The 21,961-nt window shown below is 37.9% G+C and overlaps 1 protein-coding gene across 4 annotated transcripts in view; it reads left to right on the forward strand.

Moving 5' to 3' along the window:
* LOC105391118 (phosphofurin acidic cluster sorting protein 1) overlaps positions 1-21,961 on the forward strand; it is a 106,306-nt gene that overhangs the window by 5,823 nt on the left and 78,522 nt on the right. The window lies entirely within an intron of this gene.

Here is a 21,961-nt window from a genome sequence, read left to right on the forward strand (position 1 = left end):
AACCCGGTATTCGGTTTCCGGTTTTGAACTCTCAAAACCGGTTATGAAAAACCGTGAAATATTGTCCGGTTAACCGGTTTTCGGAAAAACCGGTTAACCGGTTTTGCACGCCCTAATTGTGCGCACGCACTGCAGTTTTACGGTGACAAGGTCGTGTCCGGCTTTGCTCTCGTTACGGTTGGGTTTTGTCTGTTAGTAAGGAAATGATTAAAGCACCCACCCCTTATGCCCTTGTTACACCTACCGAGTAGATTGGCAAGACAAGTAACCTCGGCCGATCCTCGACCAATGAACGGCTAGCAATTGACCGAGTGCTCGGCCGAGGACACTGTTCGGCCACTCTACTCGGTAGGTGTAATCAGGGTATTACGGTTGGGTTTTGTCTGTTAGTCAGGGTATATGATTATAGCATTCATCCCCTAGTATCATCAATCATTAGCTTATAATCGTCCGTATAGGACATAGGTCTCCCTCAAGGGACGCCAACTAACCAATTCTGCAATCCAAATCCACATATGATTTTCAGGGCTGCCTAATAATTTTATAATATTAACCGCAATACCACCATTCAAACTGACAAACTTCGAGATGGATGTCCTGCGAGTGGAGTGTACAACTATAAAGAGTCTATGAAAGCAAAGATTTTCGTAGTTGATCGATAGAGCTTTGAACCTTTCTCGGTGATTGAACTCGCGGTTTGACGCACAGCAAAAAATACCCGTTATAGCTGTTTAGACAATTGTATCGCTACTTGTGGCAACTCCCATTTAGATTAACTCGTATACTATTATTACTTTTATACCTCTGAGACGGAACCATTCCTCATGCGGATTGCGGTGGCAGCCATTAAACTGGCAGCTTTACAACTTAATTATCTTTATAATTGAATCGGATTTTGCAGCTCTGAATATTTGAAAACTTCAACAAAGGATAATACTTAATTTAGTGCCCATCAGTTCGTCATTGTCCCCACAGTTGGTAATTTAGGTTAACAACTTCTAATTAGAAGGAGCAATCTGAATTTCTATGGAATGATAGAATAATAATTGAATAAACTTATTATTCAATAAGATAAATTCTCTTGAAACAGATATCCAGACATCTTCTGGGAAGTAAACATCTTCATAACTACGTATGAACAAATGGACCGTTTCAAAATGTCATTTACTGGTCTATTAATCTTTTGGCTATAAAATATTCAGCTTCTACTAAATTTACTCATTTCTAAGAACGTTTGTTCTTTATACTGATAATGTATTTAGGTTAGCTCCATGTCAGATTAAAGGCAGTTTCTACGTAAACATTAATTACTCTTCCCACATGAATCTTGTGATCGGATCACCATCACACGGGCAGGATTCTATATACATACATAAAACGTGGTATAAGATGTAGCACGTGCCAGTTATGTGCAGCGTAACTATCAATTACATAAATGTTTCCGAAGAAAGTCCGGTTGCTATCGAGAGGTGGATGCTGACTCATTCAAAGGGCTTGTATTCAACGACCATTTCTTGACGCTATTGTATGTAATGATGTTTGTTTTGAAGCAGTAGTTTTCATTGTCGTACACTGAATTTACAGCAGGTGTAGATAGATTGAATAGAAAGTTAGAAGTCTTTGCACGGATTGCATTTGCAATGCTTACGTTTACGAATGTTTCTTCGTTTTCTTCTTACAATTGATTTTCTATTGCGTCATGACACGTTCTTGCATAATTATTGTCGCTGTTTACGCCGGGCTGGCCAGATTTGGTTAATGTTTGTGCAAAGGCAAAATACACGCGAGTACGTGTAGCCATTAGCCCGCATTACGCCCAATTAGCATTTCGTATTCATTTCATCTCTATTGATTGAAAATATGATTTATGATATTAATAACCAGACATACGTTTATTAATTGCCAGACACAACTTTATTAATTGCGAATGCAGAAATATAATGAGTGGAATTTCTCATGCATTCGCGAAATCCGGATCACAATACAATGGTTGGCACCATCTCATATAAATCTCTGCTATAAAAACACGCGTCTGACTGCGGAAGATCATCGCTAAAGATTATACTATGCATTTCATTAACAAGTAGGTACAGGGAGTGGAAGGATTTGTGTATTTCCGTGTAAATGCATCGATAGGCCTCATCGTACACGAATAGTTTTTAAATGGCTGACTAAGCGCCTGCATAACGTCAGCGTTCACCTCTTCCTACTCGATCCTCCACACAAACGCATATTAAACCAACATTTATTTAATGTTAAAATGGATGCCTCGGATCTGAATAAACATGGGCAGTGTGTTGTTGTTAACGCCGGAACTAACTTTCCGGTGGTGTTGTTCTAAATGTGCTGTAGGTTTGTAATAATGTCATTCGCATCGGGCTTTTACGACGCATATTTGTTTACACTTGCAGCTTGAGATAAATAATATGTAAATATATATTGTATTGATTAATCGGTTCATATAAATGTGTGATCTTGCTTTCTTTAATATAGATTTTCTAAATTTATGAAGTTCAATTTCTTTTTAGTAAGAAGGAAGCAAGTATTTATTTGCGTTGTTCGTTTTGTTGGATGTGTTTGGTACAGATTTATCTGATGGGAGATGCGAGACAAAATTACACAAAGCCGCCGTAATGATATGTAAGAATAAACAACTCTTGATTCACATTTGTCGTGATGCATCCACATGATTCATGTGACTGTTTGTCAGCCAACACATCATTTTGTGTAGTCATCAAAATTAATTTACATTTGCAGCCATTTAATCTTTGTTCAAATTCAGTACCGGTTCGCTCCGCAATTATAACTTTTAACAATACATTCGTTGTTTCCCGATCTACTATCGCTGTTTGCTTTAGGTTCAGTGTTACGTGCAGTTACACGGGTTACATCACTCGAGTTATGCTAATAGGAACGAGTCTATCCGAAACGACTTTTGTTCCGGCCTTTTCATATTTTGCTGTTATGTGCCTGTTATGACGAAACATTGAAAACGTGTTGCTCTACATCCAATAAAACTCTTTTAGACATAAGTATGGTTTCGGGAAACATTGAACGGAGTGTTTGTATTAAGGTAAATGAGGTGTTAATGTTAACGGGCTCGATATATCCCGAAGCTCGGGTTCACTGAGATGGGATCGGAATCTGGATAGTTTTTATTGACCCTCATTATTTCCGGGGCTTAGTTGGATCACACCCGAGAAGCTAACCGTTTTATCTTCGTAAATCCGCTCATAATCTGTTTTTAATGCCACAGTTTCCCTCCAGAGGCCGTACAAATGTCTCTTATAATTGAATTCTACGCACGTACGGCCCGATGCAGTATGAATGACCCACATGAAAGTGAGAAATGAGAAAACTTTGAAATTGCATTTGAAACCGTCAGAGTTATGACTCGGTATTCTAGCGATGGGTTTGTGCCTCCACTCAGCCCCGTGTTCATCTTGTTGCAACAAGAAAACAAGAAATTGAAATTTTCTGCAATACTCTCCGATGTCTTCGTAGTCAAATCGGGGTAATGGAATTCACCAGTCCGTAAAGAGCGTTTGCTCTGCGAACTTTGAGGTTGATGTTAACAAATTTACAGACAATTACGACATATTTGTGACAAAAACAAAATTACGTGTTCCCAAAACAATGTAGAGTTTAAAATTGTTAGGTGCATGTGGCAACATCCGCAAGGGCCACGGTCGTGATGTGGGGCATCGCTAGCACTCAATAATTTACACGTTCCACATTTTTTTATTGCACCTCATGGCACAGTTTTATGGCGGCTGTGAAATTATTATAGCACCTAATATGAAGAACTCATGAAATTGTGATTTGATGGACTTTCCACGTGAGAAAATAATAATAATACTTCTTTGAGCGTTTTTATGTTTTGTAGTAAAAATACTTTCTGTTTCAAAAGCGTCCGAAGAATGATTATTCAACAGACTGCGTATGATATTCCCTATTTATCAAAGGATCCCTCTTGATTTAATTGAAAAATGTTGCGGTATTTCATTAAGCGTAGTTACGTAAGTAGCCATTAATCAAAGCCATTAACTATGGATTTTTATTGCAGAACAAACATAAATTTGTTAAACAACGTAAAACATAATTTAATCTTTTGCTATAATTATATCGAAGCCCGATACTTAAAGGTCTTTTAATACCTAACAATTACTTATTTACACATAAGGGTCGGACACTGGACATCCTTTATTATCTGTAAACGATCGCAACAGATGCGGGCATTCCACAGCACTAAGACGTACCATAAACCGATTAAACACAAGACACAGGATGTATCTGAATATCCAATGAATTTCTCGCTCGTTAACCGATTTCCGCAGATCTCAAGAGCATTCAGAATTGATTGCCGGGAGCCAATGATTTGCACGTGGGATTAAAGGCATTCTGAGGTAGATTTCAAGATATTATATGTATATGCGCGTAACTGGGAATAAAACTGTTTATACCAGTTTCCTTTGAATGTACCACGTGTGCTGATGATACGTAAATTACGAAATAAACATTATTGACGGGAACATAATGTAAAAGCAAAACCGGCCAAGTTCAGCTCTTTAAATTCAGATTTATCCAGCTGCAAACAAAGTCTCTGTTACTGAGAGAGCATCATTTACATATTTTTTCCGATGTTCCGATTCGCGACAGCTCTACGTCTACAGTTTGCTAGACAGTCGTTCAGAAATACCGTTAGTGCAAGTCGCCGGCGACACAATATCGCACCGTCATCGTCCTTCTCGAGTTTCTCTCAGTTCCGGAGAAACTGCCTGTGACATCTGACACGATGACACCTCCCTCGAGATATTTCGTGTTCGTGAGCTTTAAAAATACGTGATGAAAAATGTTTCCCGCTCGGAATTCAATAGCAGACGTTAGATAGAATTTTTGCAGACCCATTCAGTAGCCGGTAATTGTATCCGTCGTCGACAAAAATACAGGGTCTAAATTGGGTTATTGTCGATTTCTGCCCAGTTTACTTTTAGCCGAAGATAGTTTTCCGAAGTGGACGGACGATGAACAAGGTTAGCAAATAAACGGTGACAAATTGCACTTTCTCCCGTTCCGCGCGGCGAGCGTCGCGTGCGGCGGCGGAGCGTGCGCGGTTCTGGAACCTTCCACCGGCCTTGGCTTTACTGTTACTGCTTTTTCTATTTTTCCCACACGTGTTTTTCTTGGCAGGAATGTCGGGATTCTTTGAGTGCGGCGCTAATGGTTATTGGGCTTTTGCGATGCACCGTCCGTAATTACAATTATTGAAGCGTCGATTCTGGCAATGCCTCCGAAGTATATGATGCCAGATTTTATATTCACCTGTTTTTTGTATCTAATTAGTTCTGCAACCTCTTCGTGTCCTCCGCCCGATCAAATATAACTCCAGTCTGCGTTATCGCGAATTGGCGATTACGTAAAAGAATCCCTACAGCCGTCACCTGTCAATGACCTGATTACAGAGACCATGAACTCTGACGACGGCCATTAGTTGTTATATTATCCCGGGCTATTTCGGCGCTTGGCGGTCACGGTCACTCAGAGATGCCAACACTCCGGCGCCGGCGACTCTCGTCAACACTTTATTAAAAACATGTTTATAAACTTGCAAACGTTGTTGATGTCGTTCTAAATTACAATATGCTCACTGGTGATCAAGGGACGCCTGAAGATTGGTTGGAATTGACTTGACGCTATGAAGAAAATTTCAGCAGACATAGCTGAATAAAATGCTTTCAAGTTCTTATAAAAAAAAAAAAAAAAAAAAAACTTGTATAATGAGATACACGGCTGGGGGTTTTTAGTCGGTTAACGCCCGACACTACCTGGGTCCTCTTCCCAGGTGTCCATGTGGATTTTCCCCCAGCAGTGGAAAAAAAAAGGGAAAAAGGAAAAAGAAAAAAAAAAGAACAATATATATATATATATAAAAGATAAAAAGATAGAATATATATACCTATATATAAATGAAACTTCCTTACCGAGTAGAAAGTAGATAAAAGAATTAAAAACTATCTCATAAAAATTACCACTCTTCAAAAGGCACGGACATAAAGTCTGTGGAGTGATAACAATTTCTTAAAAAAAAAAAAAAAAAAAAAAAAAGTTCTTATAAGTATCGAAACCGTCGTTTATTGCATTGTTGTTTACAAAGTGTGTTTTATTGCGATGTATCGGATTCCGGTTCCGCTTTATTAAATTCCTATCGGGAAGCAGTCGACTGTTATATCTCGTCTGCGTTTATATCCTTCTCGGAATATATGAAGCAAATGAAATTGCATTTAGCTACCCGTATAACTGGATAACGTTATATTTGTAGGATACAATTTGCTGAGCTAAACTGTATTCTTTATTTGATTTCGTTACATACTGACATTCGCTTTCAGTTATTCATCCCTTTACTTACATACGGAAGCTATAATATTAAGTGTCAATTTCTCTATAGTCGATTATCTAACCGACTGGGATTTCGGGGAAATTCTTGACAGATGTGTCAAAAGTCAACAACTAATACCTGGTTATGCTCTAACCGACTATGGAGAAATTGGCACTCAATCTGCAGATACTAACCACACGTTTGTATCGAATCCATTTTACCTTCCTTTACATAATGGCTTGTCACGGCCTTCGTAATCTTCGTATGTCATTGGCTGCTCAAGGGCCCTGAAAAGGCAGTGCCGGATGTGCAATGGCGGGTGACAATTGTCACTTTCGCCCGCGACGCTCCAAGCATGGCGGGCAGTCGGGCGTGAGAACGTTACTTGAAATTGTGCACTTTTGCTTGCTCAGGCGAACATGTTGAAAGGAAGATTCGGACACTAACTGAAGATTCTGAATTGATTGAAAAGTTATGAAACATACACGACGCATGGATTGTTAATTTTTATTTTGTAATTGTGGAGGTCATGAGAATTTTCCACCCTAATTATTGATAATATCCCGGAATTGAAAGAGGTTTTCTTGAATTTTGTATCTAACACCTGTGTCAAATCAAACATCAATACTCAAATAATAAGATGTAATTTATTTTATGAAATCAAAATACTACTCATAATCAATATAATACAGATTTAATATCGATTGTTACTCATAGTAAATACTTGATCGCTAAGCCTCCGTAGCGATTGAATATTGAATGTTACGCAATCGCATCTGACCACTTTCGGTTTCCGTTTCCCGTATATGTAGGTACTTCAAGAGGTTACTGCCGCCGCCATTATTTATTTAGAAGTCATTTCCTCTGTTGGTTTTACTTATCTTGATTGAATTCGGAGGCTGATTAATCGCTTACGTAATATTTTCCGCAACAAGTATAGGTATTAGGGTGCCTTTCCACCATAGATGTAGCGATGATGTGAAAGAAATCCATTCCCTTCAGTGCTTGGCTATGTGAACCAAACAATTTATGATTGGTGGATATCAAACGCATCTATAGCCACGTAGCATAGCAGGTTTCTGGTGAAAAAGCACCCTTACAAAGCAAATAGTTTTCCTACGAAACCTGTCCAGTTTTCCCTGCAGTACAATAATAATAGTGCAGCTTTATTACTGTTTTCTCTATTGATTCAGCTTTCAAAGTTGCGGCTTCGACCGACGCAATCCGCCGCCTGGGGAACGAGAGAAAAACAACCCTAACGTCAGTAACGTCCCCCTTGACTCGAACCTTTTATTGTTCCGCTGCACTGAGTTTTGTTTCAGAGAAATGTTGCTCTGTTACCTTAGATTAATAATATAAGACAAGATGGTGTGTCACATACAAAAACAAAGCAAAAAACTTATAGAATTTGGTTTACTGTCAAACCGTTTTAAGTTCAGCCTATTGACAACCATTGGATGCGGAAACCTATAGATCGCATCCAGTGGCGTGGTTTGGGCGAGGCCTACCTCCATCAGTGAACTGCTATAGGCTGATGATGATGAATGACAACGATTGTACCAATGAATAAAGTCACAAATCTATTAACCGAACTAATTCAAACTAAGAGCTCAGTGGTAAAAGTGAGGTGTTATTTTGTCGAGACTTCTTTCGCACTGACGCTCCATTTTGTTTGTATATTTTGAATCTAAGTCTGCACTGAACTTTATTCAGAGAAATGCTGCGCTATTACTATTGAACGAAGGACGCGACACGGTCTAGTTTCATTCGGAACGATGCTCATTCAGTCTCGGTCTCTTCGATTGAATGCAGAACGCCACGCTTAGAATTTCAACTCTGAATGGGAAAGTTGGAGCGAGCACAGATCGGTCCGTGTAGGTTCCTGCTAGTTTGACCGCGTATTGAAATTGCAGGGAGATGCATGTAGATGTTCCAACTCACGTCGTTACTATAGTCTGATCAATATACCTATTAATGTGTTTGAGGATGTAGTTTCGTTGGCAATTAGACGATTTACAGTGGTTATCGCGTGCGACTTTCGTTTGTTGTGGTATGGCAATTTCAGGATCATCCGTTATGGGATACTATGTTATCACTGATATGACAGCACTAAAATCATTACTTGGGGATGTTTAATGATAATTTGTAATACATGGGTTATAATGGTATATGACTACATTGATAATATCTACATGAATAGTGATTGTATGTCCCTGCATAATCTTATGCACACAAATTTGCCCGTCAGCGTAAAAGCCGGTAAATCCTATACTGAATAGAAATGCTAACGGAAGTTTGACTTATGTGTCGTCTGTCTTTACGATTCGCAATGCAAATAATAGTTCCTTTTAAAATGTATTTCTATTATTTTAGCTTTTAGTCTGTTACAACAAAAGTAATTATTCTTTGTGAAAACTGTACCTGGCCTATAGATGTATTACTCATTGGATAATAAATTTTATGTTCGAAGTATGCTGTCTGTTTTCCAAGAAAGAAATAAATGAAATTGTTGGATTCGTTCCCACAACTCAATACCGCCAGGCTGCGGGTTTCTAGGTAGCCTGCAATATGACCTAAGAGTACAGCGGCCATCATAACTAAGTCGTACTTAATTCTCGTAATTCAATTAGTGCTGCACGAGTTAAACGTAAAGTAGATTAAATTAAAAGTCGTACGTATCGTATCGGACCAAACGTAAACTGTTATCACGAAAGGATGCGAATGGAATATCTGAGCGTGATGCACGCATTATATAATTATTAAGTATTTCATTATCAGCCAGAACTAGTACATTTAAAATAATAATTATATCATTATGGATTGTAGAAGTAATTTATGTGCACACTGATCAACAGAAGAATTTAGAGTTTAAATCGAAATGGGTACATTTGCTGTAGACCTATGTATAGATAAAGTTATCTACAAACCTAATAGTCGTAGTACAAACCTCGCTAACAAACAGACAGGCTTCCTTGGTCCTATCATGTTCATTTCTCGAAAACCAGCGATCATTCGTTCGTGAAACTTCTTTTCATGTTTCTGACTCATATTCATATTCTGTATCTTCATCGACTGTACCTTTATAAACTTGAGACGAGCAAAATCCAGCAGTTTATAAAGTTTTTTTACTTAGGGCGAAGTTTTGAAACATTTTTGTGGTGATCTGGCAGAGCAAGACAGTGATTGATTGACCAAAAACATATGCCCTTTTGAAAATAAATTCACAATCAACCATAGATTACAGAATCTACCCTATTTGATGTATCGTAGCGACCTCTAATCTTCTCGGCGATTTACTAAAGGGTGTAAAAGGTCAGCATTTAATCTTCCACTGCTGGACACAGGTTATCCTAGAATGAACGTCACACGTCCTCGGCTTTCCTCATCCAGCCACTACCAACTGGTCTTGAAATTTTGGCGCAGGCCAGACAGAAGAGAGCCAAGTTGTGTCCGCTTGTCTCCGTCTCTTCTGTGTAACCGCGCTTTCTTCTTCTTCTTCTAGTGCCTCTCCACTACTGGAGGTTGGCGGTCAGCTCTGCATACTCCTCTCTATTTTTCGCAGCAGCTGTTCTACGCTGGCCACTCCCGTCCATTCTCTTACATTGACTGTACACTTTTACATAGTTTGAACAGTCTCATAAAGTAAAGCTTAGACATATTGCCAAGTAATCAATCAATAGTTCGTAAGACAAAGTTGTTCAAAGGCATTCTACAATAACTTGTTATTCAGTTAGGCGAAACCCTAGACTTAGTTACCCCGAACTTATGTCCTAACAATTCCAATACTGTCGGAACTAAGTTACTCCAAAGTTTGGTTCATATAGCCACTCTTGTACAAATATTTGTAGAAGGATCGGCTGTGGACGCATTATGCCTTATCATATCACCCGTATAGGCCTTCACCCCCGAATTTTTATCGGTCAAATATGTGTGCCGTGAACTGCCCTGTTAGTTCATTGAAAGTGTATTTTTTATCTTGCATCAAAAATTGTATGTCAGTTTGTTTATATTGGTAATTTGGTAGTGATAATACTGATTTTGTAAAATTTGGTCGGAAGTCCGGATCGTTGTTAATAATAATAATATAATAATAAATCCATTTATTGCAGGCATCAATGGCCCATAGAATAAAATACACAAATACATTTTTAAATAAATCAAACAAAATTAATATATACTTTTTACATAACTTGTAAACAAAAAACTAACTAGCTCTAGCACTATTATCAGGGGGTTTCATTGTCTGTTTCGGCTCCCTGTATCGGCGGAACACTATCCCCGCAGGCCAGAAGTCTCTATCCAGTAGAACCTTCTGCTGGGCCGCGGGAACCCGAAGACGGAAGGACTTGAAGTCCGTCTGCTTGGCGGACTGCAGCCTCTCGATTGCCAGTACTTGGACTGGCTGTTCGGTGCGGCCGACACTCCTCTCCTTAACATAGCGCAGTTAAACGTGTACTTACTTAAAAATCTATTCTGAAAGCCGATGTAACAGTTTCAAATATTATTATTATGTAATAAATTATGATAAAACAAGACTGTCTCGTTTACACCTTACATCCTATCTTTATAGTACTTTAATTATCTTGACATTATCAGCAAATAAAGCTCAAGTATCGACTTGAGAATCGATAGAAAAAACGCCTTATCTTACTTTATGACATCCACTTTGATGTGAATGACTTAATTTATCTACTATTTCTTCATTCACAGGTAAACAAATATACATTTTCATCGACCAGAAAAGAGATAACAGCAACAGGTATGGAATTTATTTAATTTACATATTTTAGTTATCGTTGAATTCAATTATTATGTTTACATAGTCAATGCGCTAACATCGGAAACGAACGATGGAATCTTACTCATTAACATATTATTTAATTAGGTCTTGATAACTTTAACTCTTTAATTTAAATAATTTATATCATAATAGCTAGTTAGGTATGCGGATGATCCATAAATGTAAATCTAGCAGTCAAAGTAACTGGCGATATGTAACTAACATTGCGAATTGCAATAAACACGTGCGAACAATTTATTTGTGGTGAACGAATCGAAACATCTATTTCAAAGAAATGGGCCGATCCAGACATTCGGCCATTCATAGATACACTACAAACTTACAAGACTCCTCTTTCTCTATCGTGCGTTAAAATCCACCAGACATAGTCTGTTACTATCAAATGAACACACGTGTCGTATAAACGTCCCGACAACGACGTCTACATCGCTCATGTCTTCGCATATTAATGAAGCTTATCATTCGCAACCAGCGGCAGAACATCTCGCCTCTTAGAGACGGTTTAGTTTTCACTTTACTTTACTGTCTACCCTATTTGCTTCATCGTCAGCCACGATGGCGATAAGTACCTTAACCCCTGTTTTAACCTGAAAAATTTGTTATTTGACGGAGAGGAGGGCGACCAAACAGCTAAATCGTCTATTAACTTTTCTATGAATAATGGGGTAAGGGTTAAGGATTTGTAGACCTTTATTCATATCACTGAATTAGAATTATATGAAAATTATACGTGCGAACCAAATCGAGCTCCTCTCCTAATCATTATTAGGAGTAGTATGTTCTTTCGCTGAAGCTTGAAATCCGAATCCAGCATTTGTAACAATTCTTGAGATCCAAATTCAGGTTCAGTGCTGCGGCCGTTTAGAACTAAACGCTGTCTTATTATAGAACCACATAGTAATCCTGGCGCGACTGCAAAATGGAAAGTCATTACTTTCGTTGCACACCATATCCTCGCGTTCACCGATGCCATAAAATTCTTAACCAGAATAAGCGAACAGTTTGAAGGAGTCCATGCTTTCTCCCTTTCACTCGCTACGGGAAGGAAAGGAATGCAAGGTGTTAGACGAAGGTTATCGACCGCTGGTGACTTGTCGGGATTTCAAGTGTTAAGTGGACTGTGCGGATTAGAATTAGTTGGTAACAAGCTTTCGAGCTTCGATCAAAAAGACGGCGAGCTAGATTGGACACGAATGTACTAGACTTCTCTCTCTGTCTAAATGTGCAATGTTGTGTAACCTCAGTTTTTAAATGTGCCTTTAGCATTAAAATTACCGAGACTTAAAAAAAACTTTTTTTCAATAAGAGGTTAAAAAAATACTACACATTCAATATGTATACGATACCACGTCAGTGTATTTTTCTTCCTCGCTTCTCCATTTCCAAGGAAGTGGATACATAGTCGGTATATGTAGATGAGTACCTCATCTATTTCATAGATATAATAAATATACCTCCGAATAATTAATATTCCGAACACATAAGTTCTTTGCGTGTGGCTGTCGCAGCTTTTTGCTTACTCTTTTTTTCGTAAACGTTGGGGTCGTTGATCGGTATTTACTACGGAGTATTCAATGTTGATGTTATAGCTGCGACAAATGGCATCGTTACTTGTAGATAAAATATGTAATGATTTCGATGGTATGGCAACTTTATTTGCGCATGTGAACGATTATACCTAAAGTTTATAAATACGTATGTTATTAGATGGTAATGTTACATTGTTTCCAATACAGCCTTATAAAATGGCTAAAAGTTTCAGTATGCACGAATAACATTTTTTATCACACTCATCATTAAATCAATCATTGTACCTATACAATGTTGGTCTTTATTTTAATGAAATTTCGTGATGTCAATTATTTACTTATTTGCCCTGAAACAGGGTGTTATTTGCTATCTGTAGCTAGATTAATGCTTTTATATCACGTGCATGTACATCTTTTAATAAAAACTTCTCCAAACTTGATCCATTCCATACTAAAATGTGTATATTTAAAAAATACCTAATGAATACCTTTTGTGAATAGGTTTATAAGGATTATTATATTGAGCCTTGTAGTATCTTAAATTTTGCATAGTCTCTGTGACCTTTGTAATTTTTCTGTTAATTTTGTAGTATAATTGCTCTGTGTAACCATGTTTTTGTGTGTGTTAAGTTTTTAGTGTGTATTGTGGATTTTTAAAACTAAAATGTCTTTAAATATTAATGGAAACTTTATTGGAAAAAGTACTACTTATGTATTTAACTTTAATGCATCCATCTGCTCTGTATGTTTCCTTAACAATAGTAAAAATAAAATAAATAAAATAAAATTTACGAAATGAACCGCATAGAATGATATTATTTTCTATGATAAGTGATTTAATAAAGGATTTTGATATTCCTATTGCGGTTTTAAGTAAGAAACCTTGGAAAAAGATGTGGTTTGCATTGATTTTGATCCCTATTCCGTAGAGGGTTGCGGACTGCTTTAATGTTTAAACGTTCTATCATAAATATAATATTATGGAAAATAAGTCCCTGTGATTTCATTGTCCACTATTCTGCCCATCTCTTATCAGGGACCACAAACCCCAGGGGGATACGAGGGCATTATGGAAGTGCTTTTATAGAAGGAAATTGATTTTCCATGTCGATATATTCAGGAAATATCAGGATTCAGAATCCATTTTATAAAGCGATTTTTTAAAATGGCGAATCCTAAATACATTCTAGTAACTTCTAAATGCTTAAGATAACATATATGAATAACATTTCAGATAGCAGGGTTATTTCGGCATCGATAATACCTCTGGGTTTAATTCACGGTATGTTTAGGTATAACGCCAACATTACATATTATTATTACACTCACGGGCAATGAAAAGGTCCCACTGAGAAAGTCACCAAATTACTCCTAAACGGAAAAAGCTAGCTTAATGACGCCTTCTGCTACATTGAAGTATATTTAACAGAGCATCAGGATATTGCCAACTAAAAACTGTAATATTTTTTCCAAATTTTAGATTAAATGTTTGAAAAAGTCGTGTGAAGGGGTCGTTTGGTGGCTGCTTTTTGTGAGTGGAACTTTTTCATTGCCCGTGAGTGTATTATATTATTACATCCTAACTAATATTATAAATGCGAAAGTAACTGTGTCTGTCTGTCTGTCTGTCTGTTACTCTTTCACGCCAAAACTACTGAACGGATTTGAATGAAATTTGGTATACATACGGTCTAGACCCTGGGAAAGAACATAGGCTACTTTTTATCCCGGAATTCCCACGGGAAAACTTTTTAAGGCGAAGCGAAGCGCGCGGGAACAGCTAGTAGTTAATAAGAATACTTACAAGTTCCAGCAACACTGGCTCGCGCTGGCACTTACACGTTATGTATTCATTAATTCATGGTCTGCTCTTTCTCCAGGCAGTATACATATAGTTGACGTCGCCCTCAGGGCGGACCGAGAGGCGTTTACATGCTGAAACTTTCAGGAGCTTCTTGAGCACCTGTTTAGAGCCTCAGGCCACTTACGGTAAATAGCCTGTGTAGTTAGTTGCTAAGGAACACACTTAGTTAAGGAGGAGGGTTAATGTAATGAATACTCGCATGTATGTAACCCGAAATAAAAATAGAATAGAGGTTTTATATACGTTTCACTTATACCTCGTCGACAATTTTCTAAATTGAATACAATACAATACAATACAATAATCTTTATTTGCACACCATAAAAGACTTAAATCTAACTTAAATAATAGAGATGCACAAATGGCGGTCTTATCGCTAAAAGCGATGAATAAAAATATATTAAAGCGTGTCGAAATAAAATAAAAAATATCTTTAAACATGAACTTCAATGCCAAGTAAGTCATGGATATAAGACACAATGAGGCAGTTAACACAGTTTTAAATAACTATGTCGTAATGTGACGTTGTTCAGTGAATTAAATTACTTATCTGAGAAACGTTACTATTCTGAAGTTAAAGTCACATTTGTAAATAACGTAACCAACGTTGAAACCCCCGAATTATTTTTGAACGGCTCCTATTTTTATTAAATATGAACAGTATCAGTACCCTATGACTATGACCCAAATTAAAATAATGAAAATCGGTTTAGCCGTTTGGTAGCTACTCTACCACAGACAAATACACAGACACTACATAACTTCACAAATAACACCTCTCTTTTTTGTCAAGTGTTAAAAAGGTTCTTGTTACAAAAAATGCTGAAAATTAGAAAAATATGAACCTATCCTCCAAAAACAGAATGAATTTAAAGAAAAACCGTGATCGTTTTTTTTTCCTTTTACACGTGAATACCTATGCTTGCGTACTAGTACTAGGTGTGGGCAATAAATACTACGCCGCTGATAATTGTGGTCATTAACACGACACGGTTAGAGTGTGAACTCGCGGGGTAGGCGCCGGTCGTTGGCACACTCACCTCACTCGGGTTTAATCATCCTTGTGAATGACTATGAAATGTAAAGTAACAGAGTAGGTACCTACTTGTCTATTACTCCTTTTACTAAAAACCGTTTGGTCACATTTCCCGCCAAGGTACGATTGCCAGACCGGGTTACACGGAATCTTTATCTACGTAGTTTAATTACCAATGACATCGCCGTGTTTTTCGCGAATCGCGATATAGTGAAGTTTATCTACGGCTCCGTTATGTCGTGCAATAGGGACAGAGAACGCGAAGTGCATATTCCAATAATACCTACCAGTTACGATACGACTACGAAGTAATAAAAACCAATCTATCTATCCTATTATGATCCATTCATAAAGAATGATTGTAAACACATTCTTGGCCGTTGCCGTGATAACCTCTCGACAGGTCAACGGTCTGAGCTCGTTTGATCTGTGACTCTGTGACCAAGTGTTGCCACATTCAAGGCCAATTTATGCTAAAAGGATGTTAATGTATATGGCTGTGCGGTGAAAGCGGGTTGGATGTTGGATGGCGTTTCCGGTTTCCGGTGTGTGACGTTTAAATTAGATTTAGCTTAGTGAAAACAATAACATAATACATAGGCAATTATTATTATGAAAACTTATAAGCACCGTAAATAAAATATACTTACATCATAATGTAAGCTGGACATGGCCGGTGATATCTGCGAAAAACGGATGAGCATCGGGGTAGATGAGTCCTCGAGTGAACCCCGAGCTGGCAAACGTACCGTGGGACGCCCTCCAGCCTGCAGACCGTTGTACCTATGCCTAGCTCTGGGTGATTTATGATTATGACAATCCCATCACATCCCCACTAGTGGGGTAAAGGGATTCCTTCCAAAGAAGGAAGTGTTTAAGGCCACGCTGCCCTAGTGCGGGTTGGTGGACAGATAATCATAATAAAGATATAAATCCAGTAGCGAGTAAACATAATACTCTTTGCAGAGCTCCCCTTTGATGTTGGATAGCTATCTGCAATACCGGCTAGTCAGACTCGTGCATGGCAACAGCGACTCGTGATATGAATCGGATGGCCGACCACTTGATACAGACACTCAAAGAGATATGTATCGGCGGAGGCGACAGCTGTGCAAACTGTATATTACTCTCTGTGAACTAGCTGAGTACAGGTAGAGTCGGACAAAGCTGACTTTGCAAAAGAATAAGTGAAAAAGTTAATTAGTGGAACAAAAGTAAGTGTTGTCGGACTGTACACTTGTCCGGAGGAGTTGTATGAGGTTGTTGTTGAGGAGCAGTATAGAGGTGTCTGAAGTAGCCTTAGTCAACAAAACTGGATATAAGAGATTAAAATATCCAGTACCTTATCTGTAGTTTTTTATTTTCATTTGTATGTAATTTATACCAACAGTCATACATGACTGTGTGTCAGTTAAAGTTACAAGCTGACATTACTTTGTTGGTACACTTGTTGGCATTTACATACAATGGCCAGTAATGTATTAGCTCATGTTTTGTAGTTATTTTCGAGTTTATGACACGAATTTAATTCATAAATTAGAAAGAAAGAAAGAAAGAAAGAAATAGTTTATTCGCCTTCAAGAATACACAACATGGAAAATCAAATAACAATACAAATTAGGTAGGTACACAGCTTATACATTAAATAAATAAACAATATTTTATGGTTGCCAATCTCCATGTCGTGCACAGTGATAGCGAAATGGTTCAGACTCAGCATGTGCTACATATATAAGTGTGTATATATATATATAGCGCTGATAATTCTGCCAGAACCAGTTCTTAAAGGGTACCTATGTGGCGTAAGTACATATTATAAGTAGGTCTATTCTAAGTGCATGCTCCATAATTAGCATATAACATTTTATTAATTTTAACGGATCTTTAAATACGTTGTAAAAAATATATAGGAAGAAAGAATAAATGTGTCTGTTAAACTTTGAAATAAATGGTATATAGTATATAACAGTGCATAAACAAATGCTTACTCATATGTACATAACTATGCTTGTGAGTACTCTGTTATTTATGTATAGTTGTAAGGCCAGCTGAAAGACAGGAAATATGTAATGTATAATGAAATGTGTGTGTGTGTGTGTGTGTGTGAGTGTGTGAGTGTGTGTGTTTGTGTGTATGTGTGTGTGAGTGTGTGTGTGTGTGATATATATAACTGCTTATTACTGATTTTGTTTTTGCCTATTTAGTAAAAACATTTTATACCGACTCCTAAATGATGAGACGGATTTGAGATCACGGAAATTACTCATTACTGTTATTTTTTTTCTATCTCAAAAATTTGCAGTTAAGAATTTGTTTTCATGTACAGTAACATCTTCAATCCAAGTGTTGTCTGGTAGCGATTAATTAAGCAATAAGGTCGCCTCTTAGTACTGTTTACTTTTTAAGTTTTTTATCTTGTTACAAATATAGTGTATGGTATTGTAACATTGTTACATAACATACAGAGGTTGTAGGAATCTAATGCTACTTTGATAACAGAGGTTGAGTTCACTTCTCAGGGAACTATGATGCGTGATCAATCTATGATTCGAGGGGAAACACTGTCAGATTAACATCAGCTGCTTACAATATTTCGCTTTTCGCTTTAGCTTAGGGGAAAGCGGATTAACTTTTGTGTTTACCCCAGCAAAGAATATCTTTGAGGGTCTTATCTTTATCAGTAATGAAAAGAATCCGAATATTTATTATATTCTTAAACATAAAAATCCCCGTTTTATACCGTGCGAAAGTTTCGGTTGTTTTTTGTCGTAAGTATAAAATAATGTTTAGGTTAGTGGTATCGCTTCTCGGCCTTTTGCCGAACATTAAAGTTAAGCGTTCATCTATCGGTATCGTATACGTATCGTATCAAACGAATTGTCATAAATGTATGGAGAACGGCGTCGGCCATGCCGATGAAGTTGACGCACTTGCGAGCATTTCTATACAAAGAATATTGAATGCGATGCGTCCGTTGCATACGATGCCGAATTGGGACGCTTAGCTTACCGCGTTTGTGTTGTGCTACATTATAGCCGACTCTACCCTAATACCGCCCTATGTGATACACATTGATATTGGAGTAGGTAAACGTAGTGTGGTTCAGTACTTGTGCGAATTCCGCAGTTATATTCGCATCAAGTCATCAGTAACACGATCAATCTCTTTGTCACGTGTCCTTGACGGTCAGATCTTGTTCCCCCAGTAGATATACTCCCCCCGTAGCTCCAATACCCACCTTACTGCAGTCCATAGGATTATCCACCTTACCACCTACAAATTAAGCACTAGTGAACACTAGTGTAGTGTAGTATTCCAAAGAGAACGTTAACGTGATGTGGATAAGAGTGATTGTGGATTGGGTGGATGGAATAACTTTAATTTATGTCTGTTTTGATGTATGTGTAATGAATTTGTAATTAATACGCCAGTGAGCAGTGGCATGCCTTTGTTGTGGGTAAATAAACAGAGATAAACGTGTCGTAATTTACTAATGAGTGTAAATACTTGCTGAACTAAATAATTCATTATTAAACGATTTTCGTATTAAGTATGTTTGCTGTGGTCGGGTTAACTAGCAGTCTGTCTACAATGGAATAGCTTTTGTCACACACATACATAATAATATGCTGTTAATTACGAATATGAAATGGTATTTACAGGCGGAAGTTAGTTATACCGAACTAATGGCTGTGTACCGTCAACACTTTGAACCAAGTATGTACATTGTATATTAAATATTATACAACTTGATTAGTTAAAACACTCTAGGTATGTAATGTATATGATAAGACAGTATTTCATTCGGAATGCAAAAGGCTTAAATAGGGACAAAGTGAAGTTTGTGTTTTACGCGCATCTTACTAACCCGAAAAAAAAGAATGTAAGTATTTATTTAAATTGCATGATAGGTAAAACTCTGCTAATTATTCGGGCGCCATCACCATTAGGTTTATTTATGAAAATTCCTTACCCGCTGTGACAGTGTGAACAACCATCGAACGGTAACAGTGATTCACTGGAGGTGTCGAATGCGTAAACTCGATACTTAACCCGCATTAGCTTCGAATCCTTCAGCAGTGACTAATGCGGCTCCTGGAATACTCCGGACACTGGTCCCGGTGACTCACTTGACAGACATGCGGGATTTGAAATTTTATGTAGCAAGTTCTAGCTTTTCTCTCTTTGCCTTAAATGGTTTGCTTGTGGGAATTCGAAATAAAATTTAACCTAAGAGTTAATACAGGGTGTCGGCTGTCGGCCAAATGTCATAAAAAAGGGGTCCAGCTATTTTCACGTGTAAGAGTAACAAACATATTTTGTTCAGTATTAGGGGACCTTATTGCTTTGTCGATCAATATGTTCCAGGATATCTTCAGAAATAGTGGCAGCCCTTCGGAAATTCACTATTTAATATATCGGCTAAAATATCAAATATTTACTACTCTAACAAAGACCTTCATGAAAATGCACTGGGTGCTACATGAATTTGTATGTTTTACCTTCAATACGGTAAGCTAACTCGACCTTTTTTGTCGTATAATTTTGTATAAATATTCGGCGGTCGTAAAGCACAAGGCCTATTTCGGGGCGAATCCACGGGTCTTGTGACGTCACGCCGCTCTACACCCCAATAAAGTACACCCTTGTTATGACTTCTGATTATATTTTTAGATGCGGTCGATTTGGTGTGTTGTGTCTCTTCTTTGGGTACTGCTGATGTAAATTATAAGGACTGCTTATTTATTTTTGATACATGCATGATGTTAAATGGCCCATGAATAGAAATAGAAATATCTTTATTCATTTACAAACATCGGTAGTAGGTATACAACAATATGCTACAGAAAGCTGGCTAAAGCTAGTTCCTGAGCCGATCTGTAATTTTCATACGATTTCCGTACCAGCGCTGATATGAAGGTTTATCTGAAAAGGATATATGTATACGAAGGTTCCATTCGAGTAAGTGAGGTGTAGGAACTACGACCCTTACGAAGAATAGAAAACCCACTTCACAATTTATTAAAGCTTTCCTGTGCTGGCTGTGTTAAATGAATATTCTCTTTGATAAATGGAGGCATTGTAACTGGGTCGTCACTGTGACTCGCAGGCCATTTGTCTACATTTGTCAAACTCCAACCTTTCTGCTGATGGCAGGCTTTGCAAACGATTGTAGTTTCTGAACTTCCTATCTGAGTGCCAGTGGATTTGTAACGCTGGTGCGTTGGAGTGAAGGGTTGATTTCGATTGTTACGTTGTGTGACCTATATTGAGTATCTTTTTGGAATTTCAAGTTTCGGGTGAATTGACTGCGTAGCGTTGACTGTATGACATCTTGAGTGATATTAAGTATATGCTATACATTGTGGTATGCTGCTGTATAAACCAGTTGCAAAAAAACATCATGTTTTCCATCAGAAAAACAATCATGCGCTTCAACAATAAAGGTTTATTATTTCATTTTTGATTTCGTTATTTAGTAAGTACCTACCTTAAATAACATGTCACATAAGTTGTTCTTATTAATTATTGCTATGTATTTAGGTACAATGTTATTTTACCCTTATGGTGTACCTAAGGATTAAGGAGCGCACTCCAAAACTTTGTGTTTATATTAAGGTTACACATCCCACACTTCAAAATTCAATTCGCTCCGCTGGCTGCGCGTCGGGAATGCGCGCGGGCGCACAGCGCGCACTGTACGCGCACGGAATTCCTCCGGCAATTGATCCCCGCATTCCTCACTTCCTGCCGCGTTTCTGATTAGTGGCTTCTGTATTATGCAGTCATAACAAGGCGGTCGGGTGTCACCATTGTGTAGGTACTAGGTACACGGGAGTTTGCGTTGTTCTATGGGTGTTGCAGCTGTTATGGAATGACTGTTGACGCTGAAGATCTGTATTGTGTAGATGTGCTGGTAAGATGACGAAATAACGATCATAAAGTCTGTAAAGTGTAAAGACAAACCATTTATGTCTATTCACTTTCAGGTGCGCGTCTTTATAATGGATGCCCATGGTGCTTTAGGTTTATTTACATTTATAAATTTGGTGTGATATCGCCAAAGTGAAAGCTATAGATCTTTCAAAAACTCTGTCTTTCAGCATTACAGCTGAAATGATGCCATTGGAATGTGTGGCTTATCATATGAACAGTCGCAGTCCAGGAAGCGCCCGCGCGTCATTGCTGGCGCAGTAGTCGCCGCACCTGTCGAGAGCATATCAACATTATCAACTATAAAAATTATATAAGAACACTATATATTGCTTACTTTGATCGCTCTCGTACTCGCTGAATGCCGAATTGTAAGTTATTTAACGTGTGCACCGAATGAGAGTTTGGGAGCTTTATCTTA

Source organism: Plutella xylostella, chromosome 25, assembly GCF_932276165.1.
Source record: "Plutella xylostella chromosome 25, ilPluXylo3.1, whole genome shotgun sequence".
Lineage (NCBI taxonomy): Eukaryota > Metazoa > Arthropoda > Insecta > Lepidoptera > Plutellidae > Plutella > Plutella xylostella.